We start from the raw sequence: 18,175 nt of genomic DNA, 5'->3' as shown, positions 1-18,175 counted from the left end.
CCCATCGCGTCATCATCCACACGGACTGCATTGTGAGCCTCATCTTGGTTTTCAGTCTGAGGTGCCCGTCGTAAATTCCGAATAACATCAGAATATAGCTTCTCTTCATCAACCCCAGAATTGTAGCCATCAGGCTCCACTTCAAGGGGGACCCTACTACTGTTGCCCACACTTGTCGAGCCACCACGTCACCGTGCACCAACTGAACTGTTCTGGCTAGAGATGCCATTACGATGACTTGGTTCTCCCCGAGATGTTGCACCCTTCATCCTAGGTCCAAATGCCTGCTCAAGCACATCAACTTGCAGTCTCACATGAAAATTATCTTTCTCTTTATGCCTAACAAACATGGTAGCTAGCTCTTCATCATTACTAACTGTCACCCAATTCTTTTCCCCATCATAGTATTTGTATACCACTTCATCAAGCAAACCCCAAGGATATTGGCTACAAATCCTCCCCAAATTGTGTGAAACTCCAATTACTAGCCATTGGCAACCGATAATCAAAACCTCCTTGGTATTTCTTCTTATCCTTTGCATCGAACATGTACCTGTCCCTTCTAATGTGCACCATGAAAGCAAACCGCAACTCCATCCTAACCGGCGAAAAACAGAGACGCAATCAGCACACTAATTGGGCAAGACTTACCCCTCGGGAACCCAGTAGTGGACGCGGCGGATCTCCGGCTCGATGCCTGCCTCGCCAAATACTCCGGGGTCGCCGCTGCTCACCATTTCACCCTAGGGTTCTTCCTCCTAGTTCAAATAGCTCCAGCAGCCCCCCACCTTTGAGCGCTCCGGCCGGGCGCACGGAAGGAGGCCGCGCCACGGATCGAGCAGGTGGCGGGCGCCCCACCCGTGGCGTCGTAGGAAGGTGGTGGGCATCACAGGCAGCCGTCGAGCGTATGCGCAGGGAGGTAGCGGTGGAGCAGGCCGTGCAGCTTGTGGCGGGGCAGGTGCTGGCCGCGGCGCAGGTGGCAGCGGTAGCGCAGGACAGCCGGCCAGGCGGATGGGTGTGAGCTAGAATGATTTGGGGATTTTGTTGCACGAGCCTACATGTTAGCTCCGGACCCACGTCCACGCGGTCCCACGTGTAAGCTACGGACCCACAACCACTAACGCCGGCGGACGGAATGGACTCAAATATGGCCGTTTGGCCTCGTCACAGTTGTTGTGCTCGGGCTAGGGGCAAAACTGAGGACAATTCGCATCTGAGGGCAAAACTGAGTACATGGACACCATTGAGGGCAAAAGGATAATCAACCCATAATAAAGTTATTATTTATTTCCTTATATCATGATAAATGTTTATTATTCATGCTAGAATTGTATTAACCGGAAACATAATACTTGTGTGAATACATAAACAAACAGAATATCACTAGTATGCCTCTACTTGACTAGCTCGTTGATCAAAGATGGTTATGTTTCCTAGCCATTGACGTGAGTTGTCATTTGATTAATGTGATCACATCATTAGGAGAATGATGTGATTGACTTGACCCATTCCGTTAGCTTAGCACTCGATCATTTAGTATGTTGCTATTGCTTTCTTCATGACTTATACATGTTACCATGACTATGAGATTATGCAACTCCCGTTTACCGGAGGAACGCTTTGTGTGCTACCAAACGTCACAACTTCACTGGGTGATTATAAAGGTGCTCTACAGGTTTCTCCCAAGGTACTTGTTGGGTTGGCGTATTTCGAGATTAGGATTTGTACTCCGATTGTCGGAGAGGTATCTCTGGGCCCTCTCGGTAATACACATCACTTAAAGCCTTGCAAGCATTGCAACTAATGATTTAGTTGCGGGATGATGTATTACAGAACGAGTAAAGAGACTTGCCGATAACGATATTGAACTAGGTATTGAGATACCAACAATCGAATCTCGGGCAAGTAACATACCGATGACAAAGGGAACAACGTATGTTGTTATGCGGTCTGACCGATAAAGATGTTCGTAGAATATGTGGGAGCCAATATGAGCACCCAGGTTCCGCTATTGGTTATTGACCGGAGACGTGTCTCGGTCATGTCTACATAGTTCTCGAACCCATAGGGTCCGCACGCTTAATGTTTCGATGACAGTTATATTATGAGTTTATATGTTTTGATGTACCGAAGGTTGTTCGGAGTCCCGGATATGATCACGGACATGATGAGGAGTCTCGAAATGGCCGAGACATGAAGATTGATATATTGGAAGCCTATATTTGGATATCGGAGGTGTTCCGGGTGAAATCGGGATTTTACCGGAGTACCGGAGAGATTACCGGAACCCCCTGGGGGTTAATGGGCCTTAGTGGAGAAGAAGAGAGGTGGCCAGGGCAAGGGCCGCATGCCCCTCCCCCCTAGTCCGAATAGGACAAGGAGAGGGGGGAGGTGCCCCCCTTTCCTTCTTCTCCTCCACCTCTTTCCCCCTCTTCTCCTAATCCAACAAGGAAAAGGGAGGGAGTCCTACTCCCGGTGGGAGTAGGACTCCTCCTGGCGTGCCCCTCCTAGCCGGCCGCACCTCCCCCCTTGTTCCTTTATATACGGGGGCAGGGGGGCACCCTAGAGACAACAATTGATCATTTGATCTTTTAGCCGTGTGCGGTGCCCCCCTCCACCATAGTCCACCTCGATAATACTGTAGCGGTGACTAGGTGAAGCCCTGCGTCGGTAGAACATCATCATCGTCACCACGCCGTTGTGCTGACGAAACTCTCCCTCAACACTCGGCTGGATCGAAGTTCGAGGGACGTCATCGAGCTGAACGTGTGCTGAACTCGAAGGTGCCGTACGTTCGGTACTTGATCGGTCGGATCATGAAGACGTACGACTACATCAACCGCGTTGTGCTAACGCTTCCGCTTTCGGTCTTTGAGGGTATGTGGACAACACTCTCCCCTCCTGTTGCTATGCATCACCATGATCTTGCGTGTGTGTAGGAATTTTTTTGAAATTACTACGTTCCCGAACATTGGTATCAGAGCCTGGTTTTATGCGTAGATGTCATATGCATGAGTAGAACACAAGTGAGTTGTGGTTGATATAACTCATACTGCTTACCAGCATGTCATACTTTGGTTCGGCAGTATTGTTGGATGAAGCGGCTCGGACCGACATTACACGTACGCTTACGCGAGACTGGTTCTACCGACTTGCTTTGCACACAGGTGGCTGGCGGGTGTCAGTTTCTCCAACTTTAGTTGAACCGAGTGTGGCTACGCCCGGTCCTTGCGAAGGTTAAAACAGCACCAACTTGACAAACATCGTTGTGGTTTTGATGCGTAGGTAAGAACGGTTCTTGCTAAGCCTAGTAGCAGCCACGTAAAACTTGCAACAACAAAGGAGAGGACGTCTAACTTGTTTCTGCAGGGCATGTTGTGATGTGATATGGTCAAGACATGATGCTAAATTTTATTGTATGAGATGATCATGTTTTGTAACCGAGTTATCAACAACTGGCAGGAGCCATATGGTTGTCGCTTTATTGTATGCAATGCAATCGCCCTGTAAAGCTTTACTTTATCACTAAGCGGTAGCGATAGTCGTAGAAGCATAAGATTGGTGAGACGACAATGATGCTACTATGGAGATCAAGGTGTCGCGCCGGTGACGATGGTGATCATGACGGTGCTTCGGAGATGGAGATCACAAGCACAAGATGATGATGGCCATATCATATCACTTATATTGATTGCATGTGATGTTTATCTTTTATGCATCTTATCTTGCTTTGATTGACGGTAGCATTATAAGATGATCTCTCACTAAATTTCAAGATAAAAGTGTTCTCCCTGAGTATGCACCGTTGCCAAAGTTCGTTGTGCCCAGACACCACGTGATGATCGGGTGTGATAAGCTCTACGTCCATCTACAACGGGAGCAAGCCAGTTTTGCACACGCAGAATACTCAGGTTAAACTTGACGAGCCTAGCATATGCAGATATGGCCTCGGAACACTGAGACCGAAAGGTTGAGCGTGAATCCTATAGTAGATATGATCAACATAGTGATGTTCACCATTGAAAACTACTCCATTTCACGTGATGATCGGTTATGGTTTAGTTGATTTGGATCACGTGATCACTTAAGAGGATTAGAGGGATGTCTATCTAAGTGGGAGTTTTTAAGTAATATGATTAATAGAACTTAAATTTATCATGAACTTAGTACCTGATAGTATCTTACTTGTCTATGTTGATTGTATATAGATGGCCCATGTTGTTGTTCCGTTGAATTTTAATGCGTTCCTTGAGAAATCAAAGTTGAAAGATGATGGTAGCAATTACACGGACCGGGTCCGTAACTTGAGGATTATCCTCATTGCTGCACAGAAGAATTACGTCCTGGAAGCACCGCTGGGTGCCAGGCCTACTGCAGATGCAACTGGCAACGTTATGAACGTCTGGCAAAGCAAAGCTGATGACTACTCGATAGTTCAGTGTGCCATGCTCGGCTTAGAGCCGGGACTTCAACGATGTTTTGAACGTCATGGAGCATATGAGATGTTCCAGGAGTTGAAGTTAATATTTCAAGCAAATGCCCGGATTGAGATATATGAGGTCTCCAATAAGTTCTACAGCTGCAAGATGGAGGAGAATAGTTATGTCAGTGAGCATATACTCAAAATGTCTGGGTATAACAATCACTTGATTCAACTAGGAGTTAATCTTCTGGATGATAGAGTCATTGACAGAATTCTTCAATCAGTGCCACCAAGCTACAAGAGCTTCGTGATGAACTATAACATGCAAGGGATGGATAAGACGATTCCCGAGCTCTTCGCAATGCTAAAGGCTGCGGAGGTAGAAATCAAGAAGGAGCATCAAGTGTTGATGGTCAATAAGACCACCAGTTTCAGGAAAAAGGGCAAAGGGAAGAAGAAGGGGAATTTCAAGAAGAACAACAAGAAAGTTGCTGCTCAAGAGAAGAAACCCAAGTCTGGACCCACTGGAAGCGGAACTGCCCCAAGTATTTGGCGGATAAGAAGGATGGAAAGGTGAACAAATGTATATGTGATATACATGTTATTGATGTGTACCTTACCAGAGCTCGTAGTAGCACCTGGGTATTTGATACTGGTTCTGTTGCTAATATTTGCAACTCGAAACAGGGACTACAGATTAAGCGAACACTGGCCAAGGACGAGGTGACGATGCGTGTGGGAAACGGTTCCAAAGTCGATGAGATCGCCGTCGGCACGCTACCTCTACATCTACCTTCGGGATCAGTATTAGACCTAAATAATTGTTATTTGGTGCCAGCGTTGAGCATGAACATTATATCTGGATCTTGTTTGATGCGAGACAGTTATTCATTTAAATCAGAGAATAATGGATGTTCTATTTATATGAGTAATATCTTTTATGGTCATGCACCCTTGAAGAGTGGTCTATTTTTGATGAATCTCGATAGTAGTGATACACATATTCATAATGTTAAAGCCAAAAGATGCAGAGTTGATAATGATAGTGCAACTTATTTGAGGCACTGCCATTTAGGTCATATCGGTGTAAAGCGCATGAAGAAACTCCATACTGATGGACTTTTGGAACCACTTGATTATGAATCACTTGGTACTTGCAAACTGTTTCTCGTGGGCAAGATGACTAAAACGCCGTTCTCCGGTACTATGGAGAGAGAGCAACAGATTTGTTAGAAATCATACATATAGATGTATGTGGTCCGATGAATGTTGAGGCTCGCGGCGGATATCGTTATTTTCTCACCTTCATAGATGATTTGAGTAGATATGGGTATATCTACTTAATGAAACATAAGTCTGAAACATTTGGAAAGTTCAAAGAATTTCAGAGTGAAGTTGAAAATCATCGTAACAAGAAAATAAAGTTTCTACGATATGATCGTGGAGGAGAATAGTTGAGTTACGAGTTTGGTCTACATTTGAAACAATGCGGAATAGTTTCGCAACTCACGCCACCCGGAACACCACGGCGTACTGGTGTGTCCGAATGTCGTAATCGTACTTTACTAGATATGGTGCGATCTATGATGTCTCTTACTGATTTACCGCTATCATTTTGGGGTTATGCTTTAGAGACGGCTGCATTCACGTTAAATAGCGCACCATCGAAATCCGTTGAGACGACGCCTTATGAACTGTGGTTTGGTAAGAAACCAAAGTTGTCGTTCTTAAAGTTTGGGGCTGCGATGCTTATGTGAAAAAGCTTCAACCTGATAAGCTCAAACCCAAATCAGAGAAATGTGTCTTCATAGGATACCCAAAGGAGACTGTTGGGTACACCTTCTATCATAGATCTGAAGGCAAGACATTCGTTGCTAAGAATGGATCCTTTCTAGAGAAGGAGTTTCTCTCGAAAGAAGTGAGTGGGAGGGAAGTAGAACTTGATGAGGTAACTGTACCTGCTCCCTTATTGGAAAGTAGTTCATCACAGAAACCGGTTCCTGTGACGCCTACACCAATTAGTGAGGAAGTTAATGATGATGATCATGGAACTTCAGATCAAGTTGTTACTGAACCTCGTAGGTCAACCAGCATAAGATCCGCACCAGAGTGGTACGGTAATCCTGTTCTGGAGGTTATGTTACTAGACCATGACGAACCTACAAACTATGAAGAACATGGTAAGCCTAGATTACGCAAAATGGCTTGAGGCCATGAAATCTGAGATGGGATCCATGTATGAGAACAAAGTGTGGACTTTGGTTGACTTGCCCGATGATCGGCAAGCCATTGAAAATAAATGGATCTTCAAGAAGAAGGCTGACGCTGACGGTAATGTTACTATCTATAAAGCTTGACTTGTTGCAAAAGGTTTTCGACAAGTTCAAGGGATTGACTACGATGAGACTTTCTCACCAGTAGCGATGCTTAAGTCTCTCCGAATCATGTTAGCAATTGCGGCATTTTATGACTATGAAATTTGGCAATTGGATGTCAAAACTGCATTCCTGAATGGATTTCTGGAAGAAGAGTTGTATATGATGCAACCAGAAGGTTTTGTCGATCCAAAGGGAGCTAACAAAGTGTGCAAGCTCCATCGATCCATTTATGGACTGGTGCAAGCCTCTCGGAGTTGGAATAAATGCTTTGATAGTGTGATCAAAGGATTTGGTTTTGTACAGACTTTTGGAGAAGCCTGTATTTACAAGAAAGTGAGTGGGGGCTCTGTAGCATTTCTGATATTATATGTGGATGACATATTGTTGATTGGAAATGATATAACTCCAACTTTAGTTGAACCGAGTGTGGCTACGCCCGGTCCTTGCGAAGGTTAAAACAGCACCAACTTGACAAACTATCATTGTGGTTTTGATGCGTAGGTAAGAACGGTTCGTGCTAAGCCCAGTAGCAGCCACGTAAAACTTGCAACAACAAAGGAGAGGACGTCTAACTTGTTTTTGCAGGGCATGTTGTGATGTGATATGGTCAAGACATGATGCTAAATTTTATTGTATGAGATGATCATGTTTTGTAACTGAGTTATCGACAACTGGCAGGAGCCATATGGTTGTCGCTTTATTGTATGCAATGCAATCACACTGTAAAGCTTTACTTTATCACTAAGCGGTAGCGGTAGTCGTAGAAGCATAAGATTGGCGAGACGACAATGATTCTACTATGGAGATCAAGGTGTCGCGCCAGTGACGATGGTGATCATGACGGTGCTTCGGAGATGGAGATCACAAGCACAAGATGATGATGGCCATATCATATCACTTATATTGATTGCATGTGATGTTTATCTTTTATGCATCTTATCTTGCTTTGATTGACGGTAGCATTATAAGATGATCTCTCACTAAATTTCAAGATAAAAGTGTTCTCCCTGAGTATGCACCGTTGCCAAAGTTCATTGTGCCCAGACACCACGTGATGATCGGGTGTGATAAGCTCTACGTCCATCTACAACGGGAGCAAGCCAGTTTTGCACACGCAGAATACTCAGGTTAAACTTGACGAGCCTAGCATATGCAGATATGGCCTCGGAACACTGAGACCGAAAGGTTGAGCGTGAATCATATAGTAGATATGATCAACATAGTGATGTTCACCATTGAAAACTACTCCATTTCACGTAATGATCGGTTATGGTTTAGTTGATTTGGATCACGTGATCACTTAGAGGATTAGAGGGATGTCTATCTAAGTGGGAGTTCTTAAGTAATATGATTAATAGAACTTAAATTTATCATGAACTTAGTACCTGATAGTATGTTACTTGTCTATGTTGATTGTATATAGATGGCCCGTGCTGTTGTTCCGTTGAATTTTAATGCGTTCCTTGAGAAAGCAAAGTTGAAAGATGATGGTAGCAATTACACAGACTGGGTCCGTAACTTGAGGATTATCCTCATTGCTGCACAGAAGAATTACGTCCTGGAAGCACCGCTGGGTGCCAGGCCTGCTGCAGATGCAACTGATGACGTTAAGAACGTCTGGCAAAGCAAAGCTGATGACTACTCGATAGTTCAGTGTGCCATGCTCGGCTTAGAGCCGGGACTTCAACAATGTTTTGAACGTCATGGAGCATATGAGATGTTCCAGGAGTTGAAGTTAATATTTCAAGCAAATGCCCGGATTCAGATATATGAAGTCTCTAATAAGTTCTACAGCTGCAAGATGGAGGAGAATAGTTATGTCAGTGAGCATATACTCAAAATGTCTGGGTACAACAATCACTTGATTCAACTGGGAGTTAATCTTCCGGATGATAGCGTTATTGACAGAATTCTTCAATCACTGCCACCAAGCTACAAGAGCTTCGTGATGAACTATAACATGCAAGGGATGGATAAGACGATTCCCGAGCTTTTCGCAATGCTAAAGGCTGCGGAGGTAGAAATCAAGAAGGAGCATCAAGTGTTGATGGTCAATAAGACCACCAGTTTCAAGAAAAAGGGCAAAGGGAAGAAGAAGGGGAATTTCAAGAAGAACAACAAGCAAGTTGCTGCTCAAGAGAAGAAACCCAAGTCTGGACCTAAGCCTGAAACTGAATGCTTCTACTGCAAGCAGACTGGTCACTGGAAGCAGAACTGCCCCAAGTATTTGGCGGATAAGAAGGATGGCAAGGTGAAAAAATGTATATGTGATATACATGTTATTGATGTGTACCTTACCAGAGCTCGCAGTAGCACCTGGGTATTTGATACTGGTTCTGTTGCTAATATTTGCAACTCGAAACAGGGACTACAGATTAAGCGAACACTACCCAAGGACGAGGTGACGATGGGTGTGGGAAACGGTTCCAAAGTCGATGTGATCGCCGTCGGCACGCTACCTCTACATCTACCTTCAGGATTAGTATTAGACCTAAATAATTGTTATTTGGTGCCAGCGTTGAGCATGAACATTATATCTGGATCTTGTTTGATGCGAGACGGTTATTCATTTAAATCAGAGAATAATGGTTGTTCTATTTATATGAGTAATATCTTTTATGGTCATGCACCCTTGAAGAGTGGTCTATTTTTGATGAATCTCGATAGTAGTGATACACATATTCATAATGTTAAAGCCAAAAGATGCAGAGTTGATAATGATAGTGCAACTTATTTGTGGCACTGCCATTTAGGTCATATCGGTGTAAAGCGCATGAAGAAACTCCATACTGATGGACTTTTGGAACAACTTGATTATGAATCACTTGGTACTTGCGAACTGTGTCTCATGGGCAAGATGACTAAAACGCCGTTCTCCGGCACTATGGAGAGAGCAACAGATTTGTTAGAAATCATACATACAGATGTATGTGGTCCGATGAATGTTGAGGCTCGCGGCGGATATCGTTATTTTCTCACCTTCATAGATGATTTGAGTAGATATGGGTATATCTACTTAATGAAACATAAGTCTGAAACATTTGAAAAGTTCAAAGAATTTCAGAGTGAAGTTGAAAATCATCGCAACAAGAAAATAAAGTTTCTACGATCTGATCGTGGAGGAGAATAGTTGAGTTACGAGTTTGGTCTACATTTGACACAATGCGGAATAGTTTCGCAACTCACGCCACCCGGAACACCACGGCGTAATGGTGTGTCCGAACGTCGTAATCGTACTTTACTAGATATGGTGCGATCTATGATGTCTCTTACTGATTTACCGCTATCGTTTTGGGGTTATGCTTTAGAGACGGCTGCATTCATGTTAAATAGCGCACCATCGAAATCCGTTGAGACGACGCCTTATGAACTGTGGTTTGGTAAGAAACCAAAGTTGTCGTTCTTAAAGTTTGGGGCTGCGATGCTTATGTGAAAAAGCTTCAACCTGATAAGCTCAAACCCAAATTAGAGGAATGTGTCTTCATAGGATACCCAAAGGAGACTGTTGGGTACACCTTCTATCATAGATTCGAAGGCAAGACATTCGTTGCTAAGAATGGATCCTTTCTAGAGAAGGAGTTTCTCTCGAAATAAGTGAGTGGGAGGATAGTAGAACTTGATGAGGTAACTGTACCTGCTCCCTTATTGGAAAGTAGTTCATCACAAAAACCGGTTCCTCTGACGCCTACACCAATTAGTGAGGAAGTTAATGATGATGATCATGGAACTTCAGATCAAGTTGTTACTGAACCTCGAAGGTCAACCAGAGTAAGATCCGCACTAGAATGGTACGGTAATCCTGTTCTGGAGGTTATGTTACTAGACCATGACGAACCTACAAACTATGAAGAAGCGATGGTGAGCCCAGATTACGCAAAATGGCTTGAGGCCATGAAATCTGAGATGGGATCCATGTATGAGAACAAAGTGTGGACTTTGGTTGACTTGCCCGATGATCGGCAAGCCATTGAAAATAAATAGATCTTCAAGAAGAAGGCTGACGCTGACGGTAATGTTACTATCTATAACGCTCGACTTGTTGCAAAAGGTTTTCGACAAGTTCAAGGGATTGACTACGATGAGACTTTCTCACCAGTAGCGATGCTTAAGTCTGTCCGAATCATGTTAGCAATTGCCGCATTTTATGACTATGAAATTTGGCAATTGGATGTCAAAACTGCATTCCTGAATGGATTTCTGGAAGAAGAGTTGTATATGATGCAACCAGAAGGTTTTGTCGATCCAAAGGGAGCTAACAAAGTGTGCAAGCTTCATCGATCCATTTATGGACTGGTGCAAGCCTCTCGGAGTTGGAATAAACGCTTTGATAGTGTGATCAAAGGATTTGGTTTTGTACAGACTTTTGGAGAAGCCTGTATTTACAAGAAAGTGAGTGGGGGCTCTGTAGCATTTCTGATATTATATGTGGATGACATATTGTTGATTGGAAATGATATAACTCCAACTTTAGTTGAACCGAGTGTGGCTACGCCCGGTCCTTGCGAAGGTTAAAACAGCACCAACTTGACAAACTATCATTGTGGTTTTGATGCGTAGGTAAGAACGGTTCTTGCTAAGCCCAGTAGCAACCACGTAAAACTTGCAACAACAAAGGAGAGGACGTCTAACTTGTTTTTGCAGGGCATGTTGTGATGTGATATGGTCAAGACATGATGCTAAATTTTATTGTATGAGATGATCATGTTTTGTAACCGAGTTATCGACAACTGGCAGGAGCCATATGGTTGTCGCTTTATTGTATGCAATGCAATCACCCTGTAAAGCTTTACTTTATCACTAAGCGGTAGCGGTAGTCGTAGAAGCATAAGATTGGCGAGACGACAATGATTCTACTATGGAGATCAAGGTGTCGTGCCAGTGACGATGGTGATCATGACGGTGCTTCGGAGATGGAGATCACAAGCACAAGATGATGATGGCCATATCATATCACTTATATTGATTGCATGTGATGTTTATCTTTTATGCATCTTATCTTGCTTTGATTGACGGTAGCATTATAAGATGATCTCTCACTAAATTTCAAGATAAAAGTGTTGTCCCTGAGTATTCACCATTGCCAAAGTTCATTATGCCCAGACACCACGTGATGATCGGGTGTGATAAGCTCTACGTCCATCTACAACGGGAGCAAGCCAGTTTTGCACACGCAGAATACTCAGGTTAAACTTGACGAGCCTAGCATATGCAGATATGGCCTCGGAACACTGAGACCGAAAGGTTGAGCGTGAATCATATAGTAGATATGATCAACATAGTGATGTTCACCATTGAAAACTACTCCATTTCACGTGATGATCGGTTATGGTTTAGTTGATTTGGATCGCGTGATCACTTAGAGGATTAGAGGGATGTCTATCTAAGTGGGAGTTCTTAAGTAATATGATTAATAGAACTTAAATTTATCATGAACTTAGTACCTGATAGTATCTTACTTGTCTATGTTGATTGTATATAGATGGCCCATGCTGTTGTTCCGTTGAATTTTAATGCCTTCCTTGAGAAAGCAAAGTTGAAAGATGATGGTAGCAATTACACAGACTGGGTCCGTAACTTGAGGATTATCCTCATTGCTGCACAGTAGAATTACATCCTGGAAGCACCTCTGGGTGCCAGGCCTGCTGCAGATGCAACTGATGTCGTTAAGAACGTCTGGCAAAGCAAAGCTGATGACTACTCGATAGTTCAGTGTGCCATGCTCGGCTTAGAGCCGGGACTTCAACGATGTTTTGAACGTCATGGAGCATATGAGATCCGCACCAGAGTGGTACGGTAATCCTGTTCTGGAGGTTATTTTACTAGACCATGACGAACCTACAAACTATGAAGAAGCGATGGTGAACCCAGATTACGCAAAATGGCTTGAGGCCATGAAATCTGAGATGGGATCCGTGTATGAGAACAAAGTGTGGACTTTGGTTGACTTGCCCGATGATCGGCAAGCCATTGAAAATAAATGGATCTTCAAGAAGAAGGCTGACGCTGACGGTAATGTTACTATCTATAAAGCTCGACTTGTTGCAAAAGGTTATCGACAAGTTCAAGGGATTGACTATGATGAGACTTTCTCACCAGTAGCGATGCTTAAGTCTGTCCGAATCATGTTAGCAATTGCCGCATTTTATGACTATGAAATTTGGCAATTGGATATCAAAACTACATTCCTGAATGGATTTCTGGAAGAAGAGTTGTATATGATGCAACCAGAAGGTTTTGTCGATCCAAAGGGAGCTAACAAAGTGTGCAAGCTCCAGCGATCCATTTATGGACTGGTGCAAGCCTCTCGGAGTTAGAATAAACGCTTTGATAGTGTGATCAAAGGATTTGGTTTTGTACAGACTTTTGGAGAAGCCTGTATTTACAAGAAAGTGAGTTGGGGCTCTGTAGCATTTCTGATATTATATGTGGATGACATATTGTTGATTGGAAATGATATAGAATTTCTGGATAGCATAAAGGGATACTTGAATAAAAGTTTTTCAATGAAAGACCTCAGTGAAGCTGCTTATATATTGGGCATCAAGATCTATAGAGATAGATCAAGACGCTTAATTGGACTTTCACAAAGCACATACCTTGACAAAGTTTTGAAGAAGTTCAAAATGAATCAAGCAAAGAAAGGGTTCTTGCCTGTGTTACAAGGTGTGAAGTTGAGTAAGACTCAATGCCCGACCACTGCAGAAGATAGAGAGAAAATGAAAGATGTTCCCTATGCTTCAGCCATATTCTCTATCATGTATGCAATGTTGTGTACCAGACCTGATGTGTGCCTTGCTATAAGTCTAGCAGGGAGGTGCCAAAGTAATCCAGGAGTGGATCACTTGACAGCGGTCAAGAACATCCTGAAATACCTGAAAAGGACTAAGGATATGTTTCTCGTTTATGGAGGTGACAAAGAGCTAGTCGTAAATGGTTACGTCGATGCAAGCTTTGACACTGATACGGACGATTCTAAATCACAAAATGGATACGTGTTTACATTGAACGGTGGAGCTGTCAGTTTGTGCAGTTCTAAACAAAGCGCCGTGGCGGGATCTACATGTGAAGCGGAGTACATAGCTGCTTCGGAAGGAGTCTGGATGAAGGAGTTCATATCCGATCTAGGTGTCATACCTAGTGCATCGGGTCCAATGAAAATCTTTTGTGACAATACTGGTGCAATTGCCTTGGCGAAGGAATCCAAATTTCACAAGAGAACCAAGCACATCAAGAGACGCTTCAATTCCATCCGGGATAAAGTCCATATGGGAGACATAGAAATTTGCAAGATACATACGGATCTGAATGTTGCAGACCCATTGACTAAGCCTCTTCCATGAGCAAAACATGATCAGCACCAAGGCTCCATGGGTGTTAGAATCATTACTGTATAATCTAGATTATTGACTCTAGTGCAAGTGGGAGACTGAAGGAAATATGCCCTAGAGGCAATAATAAAGTTATTGCTATTTTCCTTATATCATGATAAATGTTTATTATTCATGCTAGAATTGTATTAACCAGAAACATAATACTTGTGTGAATACATAAACAAACAGAATGTCACTAGTATGCCTCTACTTGATTAGCTCGTTGATCAAAGATGGTTATGTTTCCTAGCCATTGACATGAGTTGTTATTTGATTAACGGGATCACATCATTAGGAGAATGATGTGATTGACTTGACCCATTCCGTTAGCTCAGCATTCGATCGTTTAGTATGTTGCTATTGCTTTCTTCATGACTTATACATGTTCCTATGACTATGAGATTATGCAACTCCCGCTTACCGGAGGAACGCTTTGTGTGCTACCAAACGTCACAACATAACTGGGTGATTATAAAGGTGCTCTACAGGTGTCTCCGAAGGTACTTTTTGGGTTGGCGTATTTCGAGATTAGGATTTGTCACTCCGATTGTCGGAGAGGTATCTTTGGGCCCTCTCAGTAATACACATCACTTAAAGCCTTGCAAGCATTGCAACTAATGAGTTAGTTGCGGGATGATGTATTATAGAACGAGTAAAGAGACTTACCGGTAACGAGATTGAACTAGGTATTGAGATACCAACGATCGAATCTCGGGCAAGTAACATACCGATGACAAAGGGAACAACGTATGTTGTTATGCGGTTTGACCGATAAAGATCTTCGTAGAATATGTGGGAGCCAATATGAGCATCCAGGTTCCGCTATTGGTTATTGACCGGAGACGTGTCTCGGTCATGTCTACATAGTTCTCGAACTCGTAGGGTCCGCACACTTAACGTTTCGATGACAGTTATATTATGAGTTTATATGTTTTGATGTACCGAAGGTTGTTTGGAGTCCCGGATATGACCATGGACATGACGAGGAGTCTCGAAATGGCTGAGACATGAAGATTGATATATTGGAAGCCTATATTTGGATATCAAAAGTGTTCCGGGTGAAATCGGGATTTTACCGGAGTACCGGAGGGGTTACCGGAACCCCCCGGGAGTTAATGGGCCATAATGGGCCTTAGTGGAGAAGAAGAGAGGCGGCCAGGGCAAGGGCCGCGTGCCCCTCCCCCCTAGTCCGAATAGGACAAGGAGAGGGGGGCGGTGCCCCCCTTTCCTTCTTCCCCTCCACCTCTTTCCCCCTCTTCTCCTAATCCAACAAGGAAAAGGGAGGGAGTCCTACTCCCGGTGGGAGTAGGACTCCTCCTGGCGCGCCCCTCCTGGCTGGCCGCACCTCCCGCCTTGCTCCTTTATATACGAGGGCAGGAGGGCACCCTAGAGACAACAATTGATCGTTCGATCTTTTAGCCGTGTGCGGTGCCCCCCTCCACCATAGTCCACCTCGATAATACTATAGCGGTGCTTAGGCGAAGCCCTGTGTCGGTAGAACATCATCATCGTCACCACGCCGTCGTGCTGATGAAACTCTCCCTCAACACTCGGCTGGATCGGAGTTCGAGGGACATCATCGGGCTGAACGTGTGCTGAACTCGGAGGTGCCGTACGTTCAGTACTTGATCGGTCGGATCGTGAAGACGTACGACTACATCAACCGCGTTGTGCTAGCGCTTCCGCTTTCGGTCTACGAGTGTACGTGGACAACACTCTCCCCTCTCGTTGCTATGCATCACCATGATCTTGCGTGTGCGTAGGATTTTTTTTGAAATTACTACGTTCCCCAACATAAACATGTCATAATCCATTGATTTATGATCACTGTTACATTTGATAATTTATAATAACATAAATGAACTTAAATTGTTCCGGGCCTGTCATGAACATCGCAAGATCACTCAACACTATAGGCCAGCACAACAAAACACGCATACACTTCTAGTTTACAAGACAAGTACTTCATTTGTTTGCATCATGCATGCATGTTTAGCTTTCAAAATAAATTATTATGTTGTAACAAAACGTAGTCTAAGAAGACCGAAAGTATGTGTAGAATAGGGCTACTTAGTGCATTCCTAGTACATGATATCGGAACTCTTGGAAATTATCATTCTTTAGCTGATTATGTCTCTCCATTCATACCTCTTCCTATTTAACTACAGAATGCTCATACTGAAAATAGCAGTGCAGTCAAGCTAGGTGGTCTTCACCAAGTCACTAAGCAGGTACATATATGCTAGGTATCCAAATGGTTCTCTAATTGTAGTTGGTCTAATTCTCTCTGAAATTTTCCTTCTTTGTGTAAAGTGAAATCTTCCCAGTTTTATGATTAACACATTTTTCATTTCTTGCAAAAAATGGGATATAACTGAAGTCTTGTTCTTTTTGATCAATTCAAGAAACAAAAACAAACCCGTGGCCAATGGAATTTTAGGGAGTAAAGATAGAACATATATGGTTGAAGGAAACATTCTTGAAGAGCAATATGTTGCAGTCTCTGTCCGTGGCTAAATCTAGGAGGTGAGAACGGGTGAGACCATATGAAAAGTTTCAAACAGTAGGAGATGCTGGTTATGTTATTGCTTGGCCTTGCTCACATGTAAGTATGTTTCCATACAAGCATCGAGTATGCTCCAATATCCACATTTAATATATTTTACTTATAAAAAATCTTTGTGGTTTTTAGGTAAGGAAACTAAGCCGACCACTCCAAGGAAGCATTTGTATGATACACTTCTAATTTATCAAAGAACATCTTATCTTGCACGTGTCTAAAACATTGGTCATTTTCTTTTTCAGGCCGATTGAGGATTTGAAAAGAGAGTGCATTAAGGGAGCCAGGAGTAATTGGGTAGTTCCGGATTTGAAAAGGGAGTGCATTGAAGGAGCCAAGATCAGTTGATGAACTAGTCTGTGAATGAACAAGTAGTGTGGCTTTTGTTATATTTTAGCTTAATTGAGAAACATAGTTCTAGACTATTGGATATTTCTTGTTTATTTGTATGTTCTGTATGAATGTCTTTTATTATTTAGTTGTGAACTTTGGTGTAAGTATCTGTTCAGGCTAATTGTTTCACTTAGCTTGCCAATTTTTATAATGTGATGTTTGCAAATGCAATCTATGACGTGGAATGGTGCCTTCATATAATGATATTATTGGACTGATCTGCATGTGCGACCATGTCATGAGAAAATGATCGAATTTGAAATGATGAAATACAAATTCAAAATAAATCAATCCATATTTAAAGTAAAATATTCCATTTGTACCGAGTCGCTTATGTATATTTAAATACAAATATAATGTCTCTACACGACCTGTATAAAGTACTGGGACTACTATGAATGGATTTATAGAAGCGCCTCAAAGGTCTTGAGACGCCAATGAAACGCATCTATGCGAGTAGAGACGTGATATGAGTATGTCTAACATAACGTCTCTACCTGTCTAGACACGATGTTGAACGTTCGTATATAGCGTCCCATGTCATGTAAAGACGCTCAACAAGCGTGTCTACATGGTTTGAGACGGTCCGTGGGAAGACGCTCCAAAGACGCTTTACTATAACGACTCTACAGTTGCCTAGAGGTGAAATAACACGTCCCTATGTATGGAATTCGACGTCTCTACTGGCAGTTTTTGTTGTAGTGGCATCGGACTTGGAAAAATTGCCCCAAGGCTTGGCAAGGAATGTATTGTGGCAAGTCTCATGATGCAACAATTGTGCTAGAGGCCGTAGCATCTGAGGATTTATGGATTTGGCATTGCTTTTTTGGTATGCCAGGCACTCTCAATGTTATCAATGTGTTGCAACGGTCACATTGGTTTGCTAGGCTTGCTAGTGGTGATGCTCCTGCTTGCAACTACACTATCAATGGGCATGAATACACAAAGGGGTACTATCTTGCAGATGGTATATACCCTCCTTGGTGCACATTTGTCAAGAGCATCAAAGAACCCAAAACAAAAAAAACAATGTGAATTTGCAAGGGTGCAA

This window comes from Triticum dicoccoides, chromosome 5A (assembly GCF_002162155.2).
Source record: "Triticum dicoccoides isolate Atlit2015 ecotype Zavitan chromosome 5A, WEW_v2.0, whole genome shotgun sequence".
In the NCBI taxonomy this organism is placed as follows: Eukaryota; Viridiplantae; Streptophyta; class Magnoliopsida; order Poales; family Poaceae; genus Triticum; species Triticum dicoccoides.
This window is presented reverse-complemented; position numbering follows the sequence as displayed.